The 17,719-nt window shown below is 41.3% G+C and overlaps 1 protein-coding gene across 12 annotated transcripts in view; it reads right to left on the bottom strand.

Moving 5' to 3' along the window:
* SMIM14 (small integral membrane protein 14) overlaps positions 1–17,719 on the bottom strand; it is a 144,576-nt gene that overhangs the window by 47,105 nt on the left and 79,752 nt on the right. For 5 of the 12 annotated variants that reach the window (XM_059887651.1, XM_059887653.1, XM_059887648.1 and 2 more), the window contains exons 1-2: positions 13,867–14,089; positions 689–758 (exon numbers count right to left, since the gene is read on the bottom strand). The exons of 1 other annotated variant lie outside the window; for it this stretch is intronic. The gene's annotated coding sequence lies outside the window, so the exon portion shown is untranslated. 12 annotated transcript variants of the gene reach the window in all.

Consider the following 17,719-nt stretch of genomic DNA (forward strand, 5'->3'; position numbering starts at 1 on the left):
ACAACGTAATATTAAAATATATTAAAAAGGATATAAAAATAAGCAAAGTACATGCATATATTTTAAAAGCGAAAAAAAACACACTTGAAAAAGTTGAAAGAAAACACAGGAAAACTAACATCGGGAATCTCTGAGTGACAAGATTTTACTTTTCATTCTGTATATTTTATCTTTCAATATCATAGAATTTTTTTTTTTTTTTGCCAAACTGCAAGGCATGTGGGGTCTGAGTTCCCTGACCAGGGATCAAACTAGTACTTTCTGCATTGGAAGTCAGAATCTTAACCACTGGGCCACCAGGGAAGTCCTCATCAAATAATGTGGAGTCCCTATCAAATAATAATTATATATTAACTTTTATTATAAATCAGGAAAAATGCTGAATGCAGCAAAACTAAGGAAAACTAACTCCAATTTTTCAATAAACAAATAGTAAAAAGTAAACAAAACTTCAAGCGATGGCAGGGATATGGTTACAGTTTAAGAAATTTTAGAGCTATCAATCGAATGCTGTATATAGACCTTGTTTGAATCCGGAAGCAAACAAACCTAGCAAAAGGACAATTACGATACAAACAAAAAGGAACTCTGAACACTGACTGGATTAAATGTCATGTAGGAAATTACCCTGCATTAAATTTTTTAACATAACTATAATGTCAATTGTCACATCTGAAAGAGTCTTTACCTCTGAGAGATCTCACTATGTATTTCCAGTTAAAGAGATTTTTATGCCTGGGATCCAGGTGAAAATGACCCTGCAAAAGGGGAGGTGTGGATGAAATAAAAGTCATAAGTTCAGTAACTGCTGAAGCCAGCTGATGGATACATACAGATTCATGACCGGTTAGTACTAAAAATTTCAAGCATACCTCAGTTTTTTAGAAATACATTTTTATAGACTAACGAAAATTCTTTTGATTTCTCCCCATGCAAACAGAGGGCTCTTCTTGAGAAAGCAGGTATAACCAAGCCTAATTCAAGGTAAGAGGATGAAAACTATCTTTCTACTGTAATTTTAAGAAGGTGACTTATGATAAAATCACTTTTTCAATTAGTCCTATCTTTACAGTGATCAAGACAATGTCAAAATTCTTCCCACTTAAAAGTTAAAAATAAAAACCCACAGCAAGGGCAAAATACAAAGTAACAATTTAGAATACATGCAATTTGTTTTTACAATACAGAAAATAGAGATGCTGTCAGTGAAATGAGGAACTCAGAAGTATTTTATACATTTTTACCTAAAAAGCATCAGTGCTACTAACACTCCAAAGTTATAAAAACCAAGAGAGTAAAACATACCAGAAACAGCTACAACTGCCCCTCAGACATTCAGGAAGATTACCTTTGCATTTACTTTCTATTTTTAACCTTATTCCCAATTACAGGAATAATTACTCTACTCTTAAAAATAATTTTTCTACAAGCTCCTTTCTGAATCCGCTTTTGCCCAGTAGCCAATTAGAAAACTGATCAACCAATTAAGGAGAGCTATCCCAAAACTCTGGCTACCTTTCATATTAAACAGGGAGAACAAAATATTTGCCTATCAATTTCAGTAATATTATATCATACACTGACATGTATAATTAGAAGTTCAGATTACTTTTATCAGATGACTCAACATCTTAATGTAATAAGGTGTTCAAATTCCCACAGATACAATGTTTTTGCAACATACTCATTTGCTTTATTCTTTTATCAGAAATGGATCTCAATCAAACAGTCATATCTAAAATAGTTATGCCTGCAGCTTTCTAACTACTTTCATAGCTTAACAACAGCCCTTCCAACAAGTTAAGCAAGAAAATTATTCCTCTTTTAAAATGAGGAAAATAAGTTCAGATAAGTGAGCAATTTGACCATGATCACATTTCCATCCAGTATGAGAGAGACCTTGGACAGGAAGTCATAATGTAAATTCCTGACCAAGACTCATTGCACATCTGTCGGATATGACCAATCATGAAGCTTATACTTGTTTCACTCTCATAAAGACAACTTTAGAGCACTACAGAAATTAGATAACCATCAATTAACTTCCTAATGCTTCTTTCGAGTTACATATTTTTCTCTTAAACTACATCTGCAAGTCTGATTCTCTGATGGGAAGTGCGCAAGGAGAAAGGATGCAGTTTCAAGTTCAGGTCAATCGTCATTTGGTAAAAAACTAGGCTAAAATGCTGCCTGGGAGATTAAAGTCATTTTAAAATGTAAATGTTGAAATAAATCCATTATATTCCTTAAATACCACAATTCTCTGTGCTTAGGAGTTAAAACTTCCTGAGTTCTATCATGACAAATTTTAAAAATTTACATTAATAACCAAGCAATTACAGTTACAAATTCCTAATACTACTCCCTATTTGATCCAACAGGGTGACCCTATACTGTGTGTAAACAAAGAATGTTGCCTGCCATTCCAGTTCTTTAAGGATCAAATCATTAGCCACAATAGCTGCTGATCTATAAGTACACAATGAAAGAATTTAGGGTGACACATTCTGTGTTTTGGATTAATGGACCCCTAGGTGGGCTTTCCTGGTAGCTCAGCTGGTAAAGAATCCTCCAGCAATGCAGGAGACCTGGGTTTGATTCCTGGGTTGGGAAGATCCCCAGGAGAAGGGATAGGCTACCCTATCCCTTCAGCTCCAGTATTCTTGGCTTCCCCAGTGGCTCAGATGGTAAAGAATCTGCCTGCAATGCAGGAGACCTGGGTTTGGTCCTTGGGTTGGGAAGATCCCCTGGAGAAGGGTATGGCAACCCACTCCAGTATTCTTGCCTGGAGAATCCCCATGGACAGAGGAGCCTGGCAAGCTACAGTCCATGGGGGAGCAAAGACTGGGACATGACTGAGCAACTAAGCACAGCACAGCAGCACAGATAGTTGAAAGGCCTATCTAAGGAAGAATTCCAATGACCTCAGATTGTTGCATCTTCCCATGCACAGAAAAGCGCTAAAATTGAGATATCTGATCCATGCAACTTCAGTAACCTTTCAACTGACTGTACATATAGATACCAGCTCCTCCAGTACCTTTGGAATGGTTCCTCAGAGCTAGCTGAGAGCCTATCTCCCGTGTTATTCCATGTCAGTAAGACATGGAATAAACTCAACTCATGACTCTAGTGTTGTGCATTTTTTTTCACGTCGACAGGCCCATCCAGAATTAGCTATTTACAAGAGAAAAATAAAATAAAGACCACATCCGAAAATCTTATTATAAAACATTTTTACAGGATAACAGAAAGCTTAAATATATTCTTTCAGAGGGCATACTATTCAAAAGGAAGAGATGAGAGTAGGCTAGAAAGAATGACAATAAAATGTTCTTTCTTCATCAAGGAGAATGGGAATGTACAGGAAAAACAAGGTCAATATGACTAGGAGGCCTGTGCAAGACAGCATAGTATAGATGAGGTATGTATCAGAGGATGCTAAGTCTTCATTTATTCATATTCAACAAACCACAGCTTCATAAATGGTACTTTTAAAATGCTGGGGATGCAGCAGTTCTCATTCACTCATTTAAAGAGAAAAAAAATTGAGACCCTGAGAAAGTCAGTGACTTACCCAAAGTCACCCAGTAGAGCAGGGCTTCAAACCCCTGTCTTCTCTCACTTCTCCTTTACTGAAAAGGATCTATCTGACAAGTCCCCAGGGGACTAGGTAGCTAGCAGAAGAGTTCAGAGGAGGATACAGAAGAAATAAAACGTTAAGCCCTACCTCCAAGCGTTTGCAATCAAGTTAATTACTAATTATAATTCATTCTTATTATAATAATAATATAATCACATACTAGTATATAATTAACAGCCAAAATAAATGTCTCAGACAAACAACTACTGTGATAATCTCTCCAGAGAAAGTTCAAAAGGAGAACTACTTAACTCACTTAACATCTATGCCTTTTATACTAACAGCTGTACTGTTCACAGTTATCAAGAATTTCTGTATCTCCTTAATTCCTCTATGTGGGTGTAGCACAGGACTCGGTTAAAGGTCCCCCCAACCCCCACGGCTGCCATTACTTTTCTGGAAATTCCCTGCTAATGTGACCCTATTTTCCTACACCTTTTCTTTCCTCTACAACCTTTTTCCCCCTTACCTGTATCTGATTGTGGGCTTCCCTGATGGCTCAAACGGTAAAAAGAATCTGCCTACAATGCAGGAGACCCAGGTTAGACCCCTCAGTCGGAAAGATCCCCTGGAGAAGGGAATGGCAATCCACTCCGGTATTCTTGCCTGTAGAATTCCATGGACAGAGCCCGACTGTATTCTAGGAATCACCTTAAGAACACCTGCTAAAAACAGCATGGGATAGCAGAAAGAATATATCTTAGATAAGTGACTTAAGTTACGACACTACTGAAAAAATGGATAAATGAGCCTCTCTGGAACTTCAGTTTCCCTACCTATAAAACAAGAGTGATAATTGAAACTATTTATTTTAATAGGTTGTTCCAAGGATCGGATGAGAATTTTAAAGAGTGCTTTATAAACTGTAAAATGCTCTGAGGCAATTCAACTCTAAGCCTTTAGATTTGAAATGTATCTTCAACCCTCAACCCAAGTTCTTTGTATACTGCTTTGGGGTTGGGGTGGGGGTGTGTGGGGGGGTGGGGTTGAATTCCCCTGGGGCTCAGCCATCACTCCTTTGCATAAAAGTGAAAAAGAAGAAAGAAGTCTTCTGTTCTAAATCTTGGTCCCTCATCTACAAATTTTCTGTTCTTCCCTGGCTATTCTTTACTCTTGTACAATCTTAAAGACTCTCTCAAGGCCCAGGGGTAAAATTTATTATAAACAGCCAAACAAGAGAAAAGTCTGCAATTGAATCATCTTTGTTTATATTCAGTATCTTAACCCAAAGTTTCATATTCTGAAAACGTTCTCTGAAATTTCTACTCGAGTACTACTTAATCACATTCTGAATAAAAATTTTTTAATTCAGGAAAAAACACTGTGTTCCATAAGTTAGAAACAGAAAAATTTAACAGATGGTATAAAAATTCCATATTCTGTGACCGCCCCCGCAAATCATAGAGGATACAATTGTTACGAAACCAGTTTTCAATAGCTATATTACAAAATAACAAGCATGGTCTGAAATTCTGAAGTACATCACAAGTCATGTTACACATCTGCGAATGATTTGTTGTTATTGTTCAGTTGCTAAGTTGTGTCCGACTCTTAGTGACCCCATGGCCTGCAGCACACCAGGCTTCCTGTCCTTCACCATCTCCCAGAGTTTGCTCAAATTCATGCCTATTGATTCGGTGATGCCATCCAACCATTTCATCCTCTGTCGTCCCCTTCTCCTCCTGCCTTCTATCATTCAACCGTTCAAATAAACCAGAGCAGAATCAAAACTTTTTCTATTACTCCCCTTCACTTCCTTGCCTACATGATTTTTGTCACAGAACAGAGTTATGGCTACTACTCTCCCAACTCAGATTAACCATGGCTTATCTCAGCCATGCTACAGCCTAGACGACCTATCTGAACACAGGTGCACACAAATGCCATTCATAATGACAGGAAAAAAACGCTTAGAACCACTGTGATACAAAAAGCAACGTTATTAAAAAATGAAACTCGACTCACGACCATAAAGCCTGTGCTCCACAAGAGAAGCCACTGCAATGGGAAGCCCGCACACTCTAACTAGAGACTAGTCTCCACTTGCTGTAACTTGAGTAAATCCACTCATAGCAACGAAGACATACCACAGCCAAAAAATACATCAATCTTTTAAAAAAATGAAATTTGAATAAGCACCACAGGAAAAACAGAAGTCTTCAAAATTGCAAGCAAGTCAGTTTCTTCTACATTACCTCTGCCAGGAGTACAGAGCAACAAAATACATAATATGTTAAAAAAAAATTAGCTTTTTTTTAAAAAGTATAAGCTAAAACAAGATAGCAACCAGAACACATCCTCTAAAACTTCATTTACCAAGAAGATGTTCACTGTGTCCCTAACTTGATTTGAAGCATCTTTATCATTCTTAAAATTTGAAAGTGCTGCACCTGCAATACTTGCCAATGAGCGCAGTCAAGCATAAATCAGCTTTATTCTGTACTTTTACAAACTTGAGACTCACATCTGTGTTTTCACCTAAATTTTAAAAAGGAAATGAAAATTCGATATGAAAATAAAGCAACAAAAAGGTAACTTTCTTTAAACAAAAGCACTCAAGTTTGAAATGTTACAAACAAAATATAAGCCTTACTATAAACCTAAAACTTGGTTCTGGTTTAGAAAAACATACTTTCTCAAGGAGTTGAACTTTTTTTAATTTTAAAAGCAATCACATTTATACTTTTACAATTCAAATACAGAAGTTTAAAAAAACCACAAAAGTAAAAAAGGTACTCTCTTCTTCTCAGAGGCTGCTGCTGCTGCTGCTGCTGCTAAGTCACTTCAGTCGCGTCTGACTCTGCGGCCCCATAGACGGCAGCCCACCAGGCTTCCCGTCCCAACCCTCATGTAGGAGCGTCCCCGAGTGGCTTCAGTTCAGTTCAGTTCAGTCACTCAGTCGTGTCCGACTCTTTGCGACCCCATGAACTGCATGCAGCATGCCAGGCCTGAGTGGCTTAGTGGTAAAGAATTCACCTGCCAAGGCAGGAAACACGGGTTTGATCCCTAATCAAGGAAGACTGCACATGCCGAGAGGTCACTAAGCCCGTGCATCAAAACTACTAAAGCCCAACTCTAGAGCCCATGCTCTGCAAGAGAAGCCACTGCAATGAAAAGCCCGTGCGTCGCAACTAGAGTAGTCCCTACTCACTGCAGCTAGAGAAAGCCTGTGTGTAGCAAGGAAGACCCACAACAGCCAAAAAGTGTTAAATTAACAAGTAAAATTATTAAAAAAACAATAAAAACCCTCGAGTAAATTTTCTAGGATTGCAAGAATATATATGCTGTATATACTTGCTGAACGATGATTAAAATCGCATTTCAAGTCATTAAAGTGTGATTATGTTTTTTTACATAATTAAGACTGGTTGGTTGGCTATTTAAAGCCATGGTTCACCACAATATTATTTATAATGGTGAAAACTGGAAACTACATTCATGTTTAATATTAAGTGAAAACTTCAAGTAAACCAGTTTATTCAAAACATCTTATAAAATGCAGCCAGTTAAAATCAAGTTTAGGTATTTTCTAAGGCCATGGTAAAAAGATCACTATGTTGACCCCACTCTCATCCCTCAAAAAGAATACAAGCTTATGTGAGTATTACATCTCAGCTGTACCAAAGATGAATTTTAAAAGTTAAAGACTGGAAGGAAATATATGTACAGGATTGTAACTTTTGTTGTTGGTTTTATATATTACTATCCTTTGCAGCTTTTCAGTAACAAGCATGTCTCAGGTTTTTTTCTCTTTTTTTTAAAGGAGGGACTACTAGACATGCATATCCAATTTAGGTTTAAACAGAACAAAACAATTCATGAAAGTACTTCTAGTAGCATAATCTGACAGCTAAAACAAGTAGGTTTACTTATTATAGCTCCCATGATTCTCTAAGACAAAAAGACTACTCAACATTGTTGAAATATAAAGTTTATGAATTTTGGTCAAAGAAAATTGAGTTTGAATCCCACAAGTCCCAAGTGGCTTTACCTTAAGCAATTTACTAACCAGAGCCTGTTTCCTCCGGTATAAATTGGGGGTGACAATGTCCGACTTGGAGGGCTGATGTGTAAGCTAAACATATAGGAAGTAATGAAAGTCAAGAGACTAGCATATAGACTCCATAAACAGTAAATGTCATTGCTATTGAGATTCAGACAGGTAACTGTTTTAATTTCAGATTCAAATAATTTTCAGCCTTCTTTTCAAATCACTTTGAAGTGCCCAAACTGTTACTTAACTGTAGGATCTAATGCCACATGCATACAACCAATTCAGATGGTTAGCCCTTGTTCCGTGGACTGAAACATGAACGTGAACATAAGCACACACCAAAAGAATACCTTTGCTTATAAGCTTGTAGTAGTACAATCTTAAAAAAAATTCTAATATAAGTCACAATATAACTGTCGGGAGTGCTTACTTTCTGCAAAATCTTTACAACTCATATATTAATATATCACCATTAATTATCAATGTAAACAATTTAGTATCTTTTATTGAAGCTTTTGTTCTAAGTCTTATTAAACTATATGGGAAAAGATTTTTACAAATACTGCTTTTTAGCAATGTACTGCTTTTTACAGATATAGTTAAAGTTGATATTTTTCTTCATTTATTTATCCCATCAACAAGCCTACTGTTGCTTAATCGGTCCTCCCTGACCTCATGGGCCTCCCAATCAAATAAGCCAAATAGCCACAGACAACTGAATATGAAAAGTGAAGCTAAAGGAGCCACACATGGTTATTTACAAAAGCCCAAGATGGGTTATGATAGAGCTCTGCTAAAGATCACGTGTGACCAGAGCTTCCATAGATAAATATAGCTATCCAGGCTTTAAGACTAGGAAGAGAAGAAAGACAACCAGTATTTCTCTAGATTAAGTATCCTCCCCACCCCAAATCAAAGTGAAAGTGAAAGTCGCTCAGTGTGCCCAACTCTTTGAGACCCCATGGACTAGTCCATGCAATTCTCTGGGCCAGAATACTGGAGTGGGTAGCCTTTCCCTTCTCCAGGGATCAAACCCAGGTCTCCTACATTGCAGAAGGATTCTTTACCAGCTGAGCCACAAGGGAAGCCAAGAATACTGGAGTGGGTAGCCTAACCCTTCTCCAGTGGATCTTCTTGACCCAGGTCTCCTGCATTACAGGCGGATTCTGTACCAACTGAGCTATCAGGGAAGCCCCCCAAATCAATGCATCAATCAAATTCAGTACTTTGAACTCATTTGGAAAGGGTCTTACAGTGAGAAATCTGTTCAGTTTATGATGATCCCATGGTAGTTCAAATATTACAACACCCAAATCAATGAAGGAAATGTATGAAGAATTCAAATGAGTATATGAGCAGGTAGAAAAGTGATAGACTCTGGGTGTGTGGAATGCACGGCAATGCATAGGGAGGAGAAAAGACCTCAAATTCACTTTAAACCTGGTAGTTTTAAATCTGAAAACTCAATACAACAAAGCAAGAAGACGCAGGAGTCTTTACAGATGCTCCTTGAGGTCATCTACCAATTGTGCAACTTCAGGCACAAAGACCAAAAAACAATGATCTTCATTAAGGACTGGAAATGGGACAGAAAACATTATTTTGCCCTTAACAAAAAAATGGCTTACTAAAACTAAAGGACTGCATATAGTTCTAAACACTGTAGGGTATACTGATTAAGAGAACTGACTTGGGTTCAAATCCAACCTTCTACTCAGTATGTCTCAGTTCTTTTATTTGTACAGAGGGAGCAGGAACACCTATATCTGAGTTGTTTTACAGTTAACTGAAAAACATGTTAAAAGTTTTTAGCATAGTATCTGACACATGCAGGAGACATACAAGACTTGGGTCTGATCCCTGGGTTGGGATCCTCCCTCCAGGGAAGATCCCCTGGAGGAGGGCATGGCAACCCACTCCAGTATTTTTGCCTAGAGAATCCCCATGGACAGAGGAGCCTGACAAGCTACAGTCTACAGGGTACAAAGAGTTGGACACACTGTAGCAACTGAGCATAGTCAAAACTATGATTTTTCTAGTACTTATGTATGGATGTGAGAATTGGACCATAAAGAAGGCTGAGAACCAAAGAATTGATAATTTCTAACTGTGGTGTTAGAGAAGACTCTTGAGAGAGAAGACTCTTGGACTGCAAGAGATCAAACCAGCCAATCCTAAAGGAAATCAACATTGACTATTACTGGAAGGACTGATACTGAAGCTCTAATACTTTGGCCACGAGATGCAAACAGCCAACTCACTGGAAAAGACCCTGATGCTGGAGAAGACTGAAGGCAAAAGGAGAATGGGCAGCAGAGGATGAGATGGTCAGACAGCATCACTGACTCAGTGAACATGAATTTAAGCCAATTCAAGGAGATAGATGCTTTTGAGCTGTGGTGTTGAAGCAGACACTTGAGAGTCCCTTGGACTGCAAGGAGATCAAACCAGTCAATCCTAAAGGAAATCAATCCTGAATATTCATTAGAAGGACTGATGCTGAAGCTGAAGCTCCAATACTTTGGCCACCTGATGCAAAGAGCTGACTCATTAGAAAAGACCCTGATGTTGGGAAAGACTGAAAACAAAAAGGGATGACAAAGGACGAGAGGGTTGGATGGCATCACTGATGCAATGGACAAAAGTTTGAGCAAGCTCCAGAAAATGGTGAAGGACAGGGAAGCCTGGCGTGCTGCAGTCCATGGGGTCGCAAAGAGTCGGACACGACTTAAGTGACTGAACAAAAAGTATAACACGGCTGTTCCCTGATCCAAACATCAAGAACTATTGAAGTAGGAGAATCAAGGTACACCCCTACAAAAGGAGACTGAAAATTAGGGTTCTGCCATAAAAAGAACTGGTTTAAAAGAGACAGTAGAGGGGCTTCCCTGGTGGCTCACTGGTAAAGAATCCATGTGCCAATGCAGGAGACACAGGCTAGATCCTCGGTCTGGGAAGATCCCACATGCAGGAGAGCAACTAAGCCTGTGCATCACAACTACTGAACCTGTGGTCTAGAGCCTGGGAACCGCAACCACTGAGCCCAAATGCAGCAACTACTGAAGCCCACATGCCCTACAGCCTGTGTTTCATGAGAAGCCACCGTAATGAGAAGCCACTGCAATGAAGAGTAGCCACACTCACCAGAACTAGAGAAAAGCCCAAGCAGCAATGAAGACCCAGCAGTCAATAAATAAATAAATAAAATTAAATATAAGAAAAAGAGTGCATTCAACAGTAATACAGATATGTTCAAGTTTATTCATTCAACCATCATATTGAGCACCTGCTTGGCAGTGAAAAGGACAGACAAGGTCCTCATTTGCCCAGAGTTTAATTTCTAGTATAGGAGGCAGAATATAAAAACAAAGGAAATTCCAGATAGTGATGTTATAAAGAAAATGAGAGAATGGTGGGATAATTGTGGGAACAATCTCCTTGAAGAGACTGAACTGAGACCTGAATGACATGATGGAATCAGCTACAGGAAGATCTGGGAGAAGACTGAAGCCACAAGGAAGAGCAAGTGCAAATGCCGAGGCAAGAACAAACCTGGCAAGTCCCTAGGACAATGCTAGTGCAGCTGGAACACAGGAAGAAACTGCTGTTGCCATTCTCCTGGGTCCTGATTAAGGCATTTGGATACAAGGTGAGACAGAGGAAGGCAGTGCCGAGACCTCTACTGCTTGGCAAACCTTGAGAAAGAGGTTGGATTTTATTCTGAACGTGATGAGAGACTTTCAACAAAGGGGTGACGTGATCTGACATTTTAAAGGATCCCTCAGGCTGTGGGAAAGGGGATGCACCATAAAAAGCCAAAGTGGAAGCAGGGAGACCAGAGGTTTCTGCAGTAGGCCAGGTGAGACACAGTAAGAGTTGGCAAAGGTGGTAGCGGTAGAGAGGGGAAGAAGTGGACAAATCTAGAATACATACTGAACACTACCATTCAAGGCACATGTAGGTAAGTTTATGACTAAGGGACCCAAGTGGGCTATTAGTATATTTAGGATACTCTTTAGTAAGTACTTATCCTTTGAAGCTGAGGTACGGGGAACCTCACTTCTCTTTTGGCACCACTGATAAAGCACTGGACTAAACAGGCACACATCCAAGACTCAGTGTTCATAAAGCATACTAAGTGTATAAAGTAAAATCTTATAGGACCTTACTGCCGGAGGCCTTGCCAGCTGGTCAACATTTGGGACATACAGGAGCTATGGCACAGAACTAAACCCTTACCTAAATCAAATCACCAAGTGACCAAAAGCTTTTCAAACTTCCACAGTGTTAACTCAGGCTATTCTGTGCCTGTTTTGCCAAGAGTTAAACAAGCAAAGTCTTAGTTTGTCACACAGTGCATACTGATTTCATAAATCTTATAATATCATCATGAGAGATTTGAGAGGAAATCTTTTAAAACTATGATTTTAATCATTATGGTTTGGCAAACATACAGCGAATACTCTATAAAAGTTAAGGTCCAAGAGTATCTATTAAAATTGTAATGTGTTACTCAAAAACGAAGTGAAAAAAATATGAAAAAGTAGGTTACAGAAGAACATGAGGTATGATACCATTTTTGTATAAAATATCTAAATGCAAAAAAGTCTGGAAGGATATAAACCACTGCTGACATTCTGGTGGTCTCTGGATGGCAAGAATACTGATGACTTATTTCTTCTTTTTTTCACTTATCTGCTTTAATCAACATTTTCTCCAATTATCACAAATTATTTCATATAAACAAAATTATTTAGGTATAGATTAGCTTAAAAAATAAAAAAAAGAGAAAGAACTTCAAGAAAACATAATTTCATTTGTTTCGATCAGCGGCATTCCAACTGTGGTATTAAGAAAAAACGATCTCGATTGCACACGCTGAAGGAAGAAATTTGCTAGGAAGAGGTCCATTTTATACCACACAAGGACATAATATACCCTTCAAGGGAGTAGTTCAAATTCCTAAGATCTCTTCCTGGATTTGATATATGACAATCAATTTAATACATAGCTCTTTTTCTTTCTTGCCGTTTGCTAAAGAAACACCTCAATTAATGAATTCTCTGGAGGAAAAAAAAAAAAAAAACTTTAAAAAAACTAAGGACAAAACAGAGGTTTGGTCTTCTGGTCTCATTCATGCGGTGGAAAGGCGCGGAGGGTGGCAGGGCTCGAAGCAGGCTACCCCAGAGGAATCTGCGTGGCGGGTCATCTAAAGTGGAAGGGAACACAAACCCTCTGCAGGCTCCACAGACTCGGCAGTGAGAACACCTCCTAAGGGTCTCAGGACTTCCCCTGGAAGGGCTGACGCCGTCCAAGTTATTCTACGCTGCCAACGGTTTCCGACAAAACACAGTAACTGGAAGATCTCTTTAAACGCGGGTATTACGTGCAGGAAGCTCATCCGACTTTCTCTATGCAAAGCCAAGACATTCTCCTAAGGCCACATCCTCGCTTCTGTGAACTAGGGCAACTGAAAACACCCTATTGACTCTCTCCGGCTAAAGAACATCACTGTGGCTAAAATCCTAATACACACGCGAACAGACACTTCGGAAAACTGGCTCTAATGGTAACACGGGACTTCAGGTACTCCGGTAACCAGTTTATCGCACTTTATCTGTTACAATAAAGGGTACCACCTCTTTACTGTCAGCTCTGGTTCCACGTACTGAACAAACAGAAAAAGGGATTCCTTTAAATTCACAACACAATAAGGGCTAAAAGCTCCCGCTTTCCGGATGGCAGCTTTCTAGTCTCATCAATCACAACAAAGGACGCATACCGGTGACTACATCAGACCCGGCAAGGGCTGAGAAACAGAGGTAAATGATTTAGTGAAGATTGCAAGGTTTGTGAGGGATTCCTTCCAGCTACGACTCACTCACTCTTCTTTTTACTCCATTATACGCCTCCACCCGAGTTGACTGCTTGCCCTAAAAATAAAACCACCCGTGGCTACCGTCCACTTCCCTGCCAAGTCCCGACTCTGGTCTCCTGCAGAGAAAGCCAAATCTCAGGCTCTTCGCCCCACTCTTCGCCGAAGAACGCGGGCTCGACAGCAGCGGGCTTCTCCCGATGCACAGTCGCCAGCCCGGTCGGGGACCCCTTGAGCCCGAGAAGCAGCCCCGCACTGCCGCAGCCGCCGCAGCCCGCCAGAGCCCCCAGGAAAAATCGGGGCGAGGGAAAGGTGGGCCGGCAAACGGCGGTGGGAGAAATGGGAGACACTCACCCGCCCAGACAACAACCGACGGGGCGGGGAGGTTGGGGGCCCGGACTAAGCCTCGGCAGAAAGACCGCCTGGAGCTTCCGGAACGCTGCGGCTGCTCGGGAAGCCGCTGCCGCCGCCGCTCCTGGCCGCCGGCTTCCTCCCCTCCTCTGTTTTGATTCGACTGACCACGTCACTCTAAGCCACGAGACCCGGATCTGCCGGCTCCCGCGGGCGGAGGCGCAACAGATTGCAGCGGCTCAAGACCCAGGCAGCCGGCCTGCCGAGCATGCGCGCGCCCCGCGCCTGCCCAGTGGGTCCGGAGGGGCGGGGCGGCCGCGAGCGTCACGCGGTTCGAGGGGGCGCGGAGCACCGGAGTTGCAGTTCCGGTTGGGAGGGGTGGGGCGCAGCGTTGTGTGATGGAGAGGGCGAGGCCCCGCGTTTGTTGAAGTGGTCTGCGTAGGTTCTGTTTCGTGTGTCGTGGACGTCCTCTGCAGTGTGTCTCCCTTTGCCGAAGCTGATGGCTTTCCTCAGCTGGAGTCTTGAGAATAGCGGGGGTAGTGGTGCCCAAGCTGATGGCTTTCCTCAGCTGGAGTCTTTAGAATAGCGGGGGTAGTGGTAAGTGGGGGCGCAAGGTGGTGTCTGATGAGACTTGTAGAGATTGTTTTGGATCACTTAGGCTCAGGTGAAAACTGGAGATCGAGGTTTGGTCTTATATATACAAAAGTATGACAGACGTGGCAGTTATTGATCCCCTGTCCCGGAGGCAAACTGCACTCGGAAAGCTGGCTAAATTCAGTTCAAGAGGAGTGTTAAAGGGAATGTGGGACTGATAGAGCGATAATGGGGAACTGGGAGAGGAAAGCTGTTGTTAGGCAGTCAGCTCAAACCTTTGTTGCTTTGACCTTTGGGATTGAAATACTTATGGTGTGAGAACCTCATTTCTTCTAAACCAAGGTGATGCTTCCTACTCTCTCATTCTGGCCTTCTTAGTCTCCCCACTGAACAACGGGCCCGAGAGGTTTCCCACTTTGGGAAAACTTCGGGCTACTCTGTTTTCTTAGGTCCATAAATGGACCGACTTTAAAGCGAGACTAGTGTTTAAATGAAAGTGTGAGTTCCAAAGATTTCACAGAGGTGCTTATTTGCCTATCGTGCAGGAGAGGTGAAAGCTGTAAGAAACTGCCTTCCTTATTCTGAGTTGACCTTTTCGCCTAACCTGGACTTCTACCTCAGTGTCTGGTTTATCACCTCAACTAGCTGAGTCACTTTCAGCGAAATTAGTATAATCTGCGAGAGCTGCTTTTTTTTTTTTTTTTCAATAGTACTTCCCTGGTGGCTCAGACGGTAAAGCGTCTGCCTACAATGCGGGATACCCGGGTTCAATCCCTGGGTCGGGAAGATCTCCTGGAGAAGGAAATGGCAACCCACTCCAGTATTCTTGCCTGGAAAATCCCATGGACAAAGAAGCCTGGTAGTCTACAGTCCATGGGGTCACAAAGAGTCGGACACGACTGAGCAACTTCACTTATTTAACCTAATTTATCCAAAATATGGGGCTTCCCAGGTGGCTCAGTGATAAGAACCCACCTGCCAATGTAGGAAACTTAAGAGAGGCGGGTTGGATCCCTGAGTCCAGGAGGTCCCCTGGAGGAGGCCATGGCAACCCATTCCAATATTCTTGGCTGGAGAATCCCACGGAGAGGAGCCTGGCGGGCTACAGCCAATAGGGTCCCAAAGAGTCCAACACAACTGAAGCAACTTAGCAAGCATGCATCCAAAATATAGTTTCAACATACAATCAATGTAAAAATTATTAATGAGATGTTCATGTTTACCTCATACTAAGTCTTCAAAAGTGGATGTAAATTTGCACTTAGAGCAGGGCTCAAGTGCTGGGTGTGGCTAGTGTCACTATATGGGACAGCACAGCTCTAGAGCATGTGAGCTAACAGGCGTGGGGGACTGGCCTGGGCCTAAGCTGGAGGCAAGACCCAAGGACAGTCGTTTGGGAATGACAGGCTGCTTATTTCGCCCAATCTCCTTGTGCCTTGACTTCTTTTAGAATAACCTATGTAGAAATAGGTTATTTCTTTCCAAAGAAAGGCAATGCCAAAGAATGCTCAAACTACCTCACAATTGCACTCATCTCACATGCTAGTAAAGTAATGCTCAAAATTCTCCAAGCCAGGCTTCAGCAATATGTGAACCGTGAACTTCCTACTTCCTAATGTTCAAGCTGATTTTAGAAAAGGCAGAGGAACCAGAGATCAAATTGCCAACATCCGCTGGATCATGGAAAAAGCAAGAGAGTTCCAGAAAAACATCTATTTCTGCTTTATTGACTATGCCAAAGCCTTTGACTGTGTGGATCACAATAGACTGTGGAAAATTCTGGAAGAGATGGGAATACCAGACCACCTGATCTGCCTCTTGAGAAATCTGTATGCAGGTCAGGAAGCAACAGTTCGAACTGGACATGGAACAACAGACTGGTTCCAAATAGGAAAAGGAGTCCGTCAAGGCTGTATACTGTCACCCTGCTTATTTAACTTATACGCAGAGCACATCATGAGAAACGCTGGACTGGAAGAAACACAAGCTGGAATCAAGATTGCCGGGAGAAATATCAATAACCTCAGATATGCAGATGACACCACCCTTATGGCAGAAAGGGAAGAGGAACTCAAAAGCCTCTTGATGAAAGTGAAAGTGGAGAGTGAAAAAGTTGGCTTAAAGCTCAACATTCAGAAAACGAAGATCATGGCATCTGGTCCCATCACTTCATGGGAAATAGATGGGGAAACAGTGGAAACAGTGTCAGACTTTATTTTTCTGCGCTCCAAAATCACTGCAGATGGTGATTGCAGCCATGAAATTAGAGGACGCTTACTCCTTGGAAGGAAAGTTATGACCAACCTAGATAGCATATTCAAAAGCAGAGACATTACTTTGCCAACAAAGGTCCATCTAGTCAAGGCTATGGTTTTTCCTGTGGTCGTGTATGGATGTGAGAATTGGACTGTGAAGAAGGCTGTGAAGAGTGCCGAAGAATTGATGCTTTTGAACTGTGGTGTTGGAGAAGACTCTTGAGAGTCCCTTGGACTGCAAGGAGATCCAACCAGTCCATTCTGAAGGAGATCAGCCCTGGGATTTCTTTGGAAGGAATGATGCTAAAGCTGAAACTCCAGTACTTTGGCCACCTCATGTGAAGAGTTGACTCATTGGAAAAGACTCTGATGCTGGGAGGGATTGGGGGCAAGAGGAGAAGGGGACAACAGAGGATGAAATGACTGGATGGCATCACTGTCTCGATGGATGTGAGTCTGAGTGAACTCCGGGAGTTGGTGATGGACAGGGAGGCCTGGCGTCCTGTGATTCGTGGGGTTGCAAAGAGTTGGACACGACTGAGCGACTGATCTGATCTGATGTAGAAATAATTGCTGTGACTTTAAAATAAAACATTCGTAAAATGGCATGTGGACTTAGAAAATCGTGTTCTAGCTAAAGATGGGTAAATCGTTAAGGGCAAGAGCTTTTTAATTAAAGTGGGAACACAGGTAAAAATGTCTAGAAAATGAAAGGTTTCTGGTAAAACTCACGAAGTGTTTCAAAGTTAATTAACATTACAAGTAGGTAGAAGTCAAGCTTCTTAAACTTTGCATCTTGAACTCTGTTTACTCAAATTCAGAGAGTTTTAAGTGGTATCTAATGAAGTTCACAGAAGTTCTAATGTGACTTAATGAAGTTCAGAGGCTGACTGTAACACAGGGTCTTTAATCTGTGGAGCTTCATTCTGTGGAACAAAGTCTCATGCTTGAGTGCGCCCATGTGCACACATGTGTTTGAAAGTACAGCTGTGTTTGAGAGCAGTATG

Source organism: Bos taurus, chromosome 6 (assembly GCF_002263795.3).
Source record: "Bos taurus isolate L1 Dominette 01449 registration number 42190680 breed Hereford chromosome 6, ARS-UCD2.0, whole genome shotgun sequence".
NCBI classification, from domain to species: Eukaryota; Metazoa; Chordata; class Mammalia; order Artiodactyla; family Bovidae; genus Bos; species Bos taurus.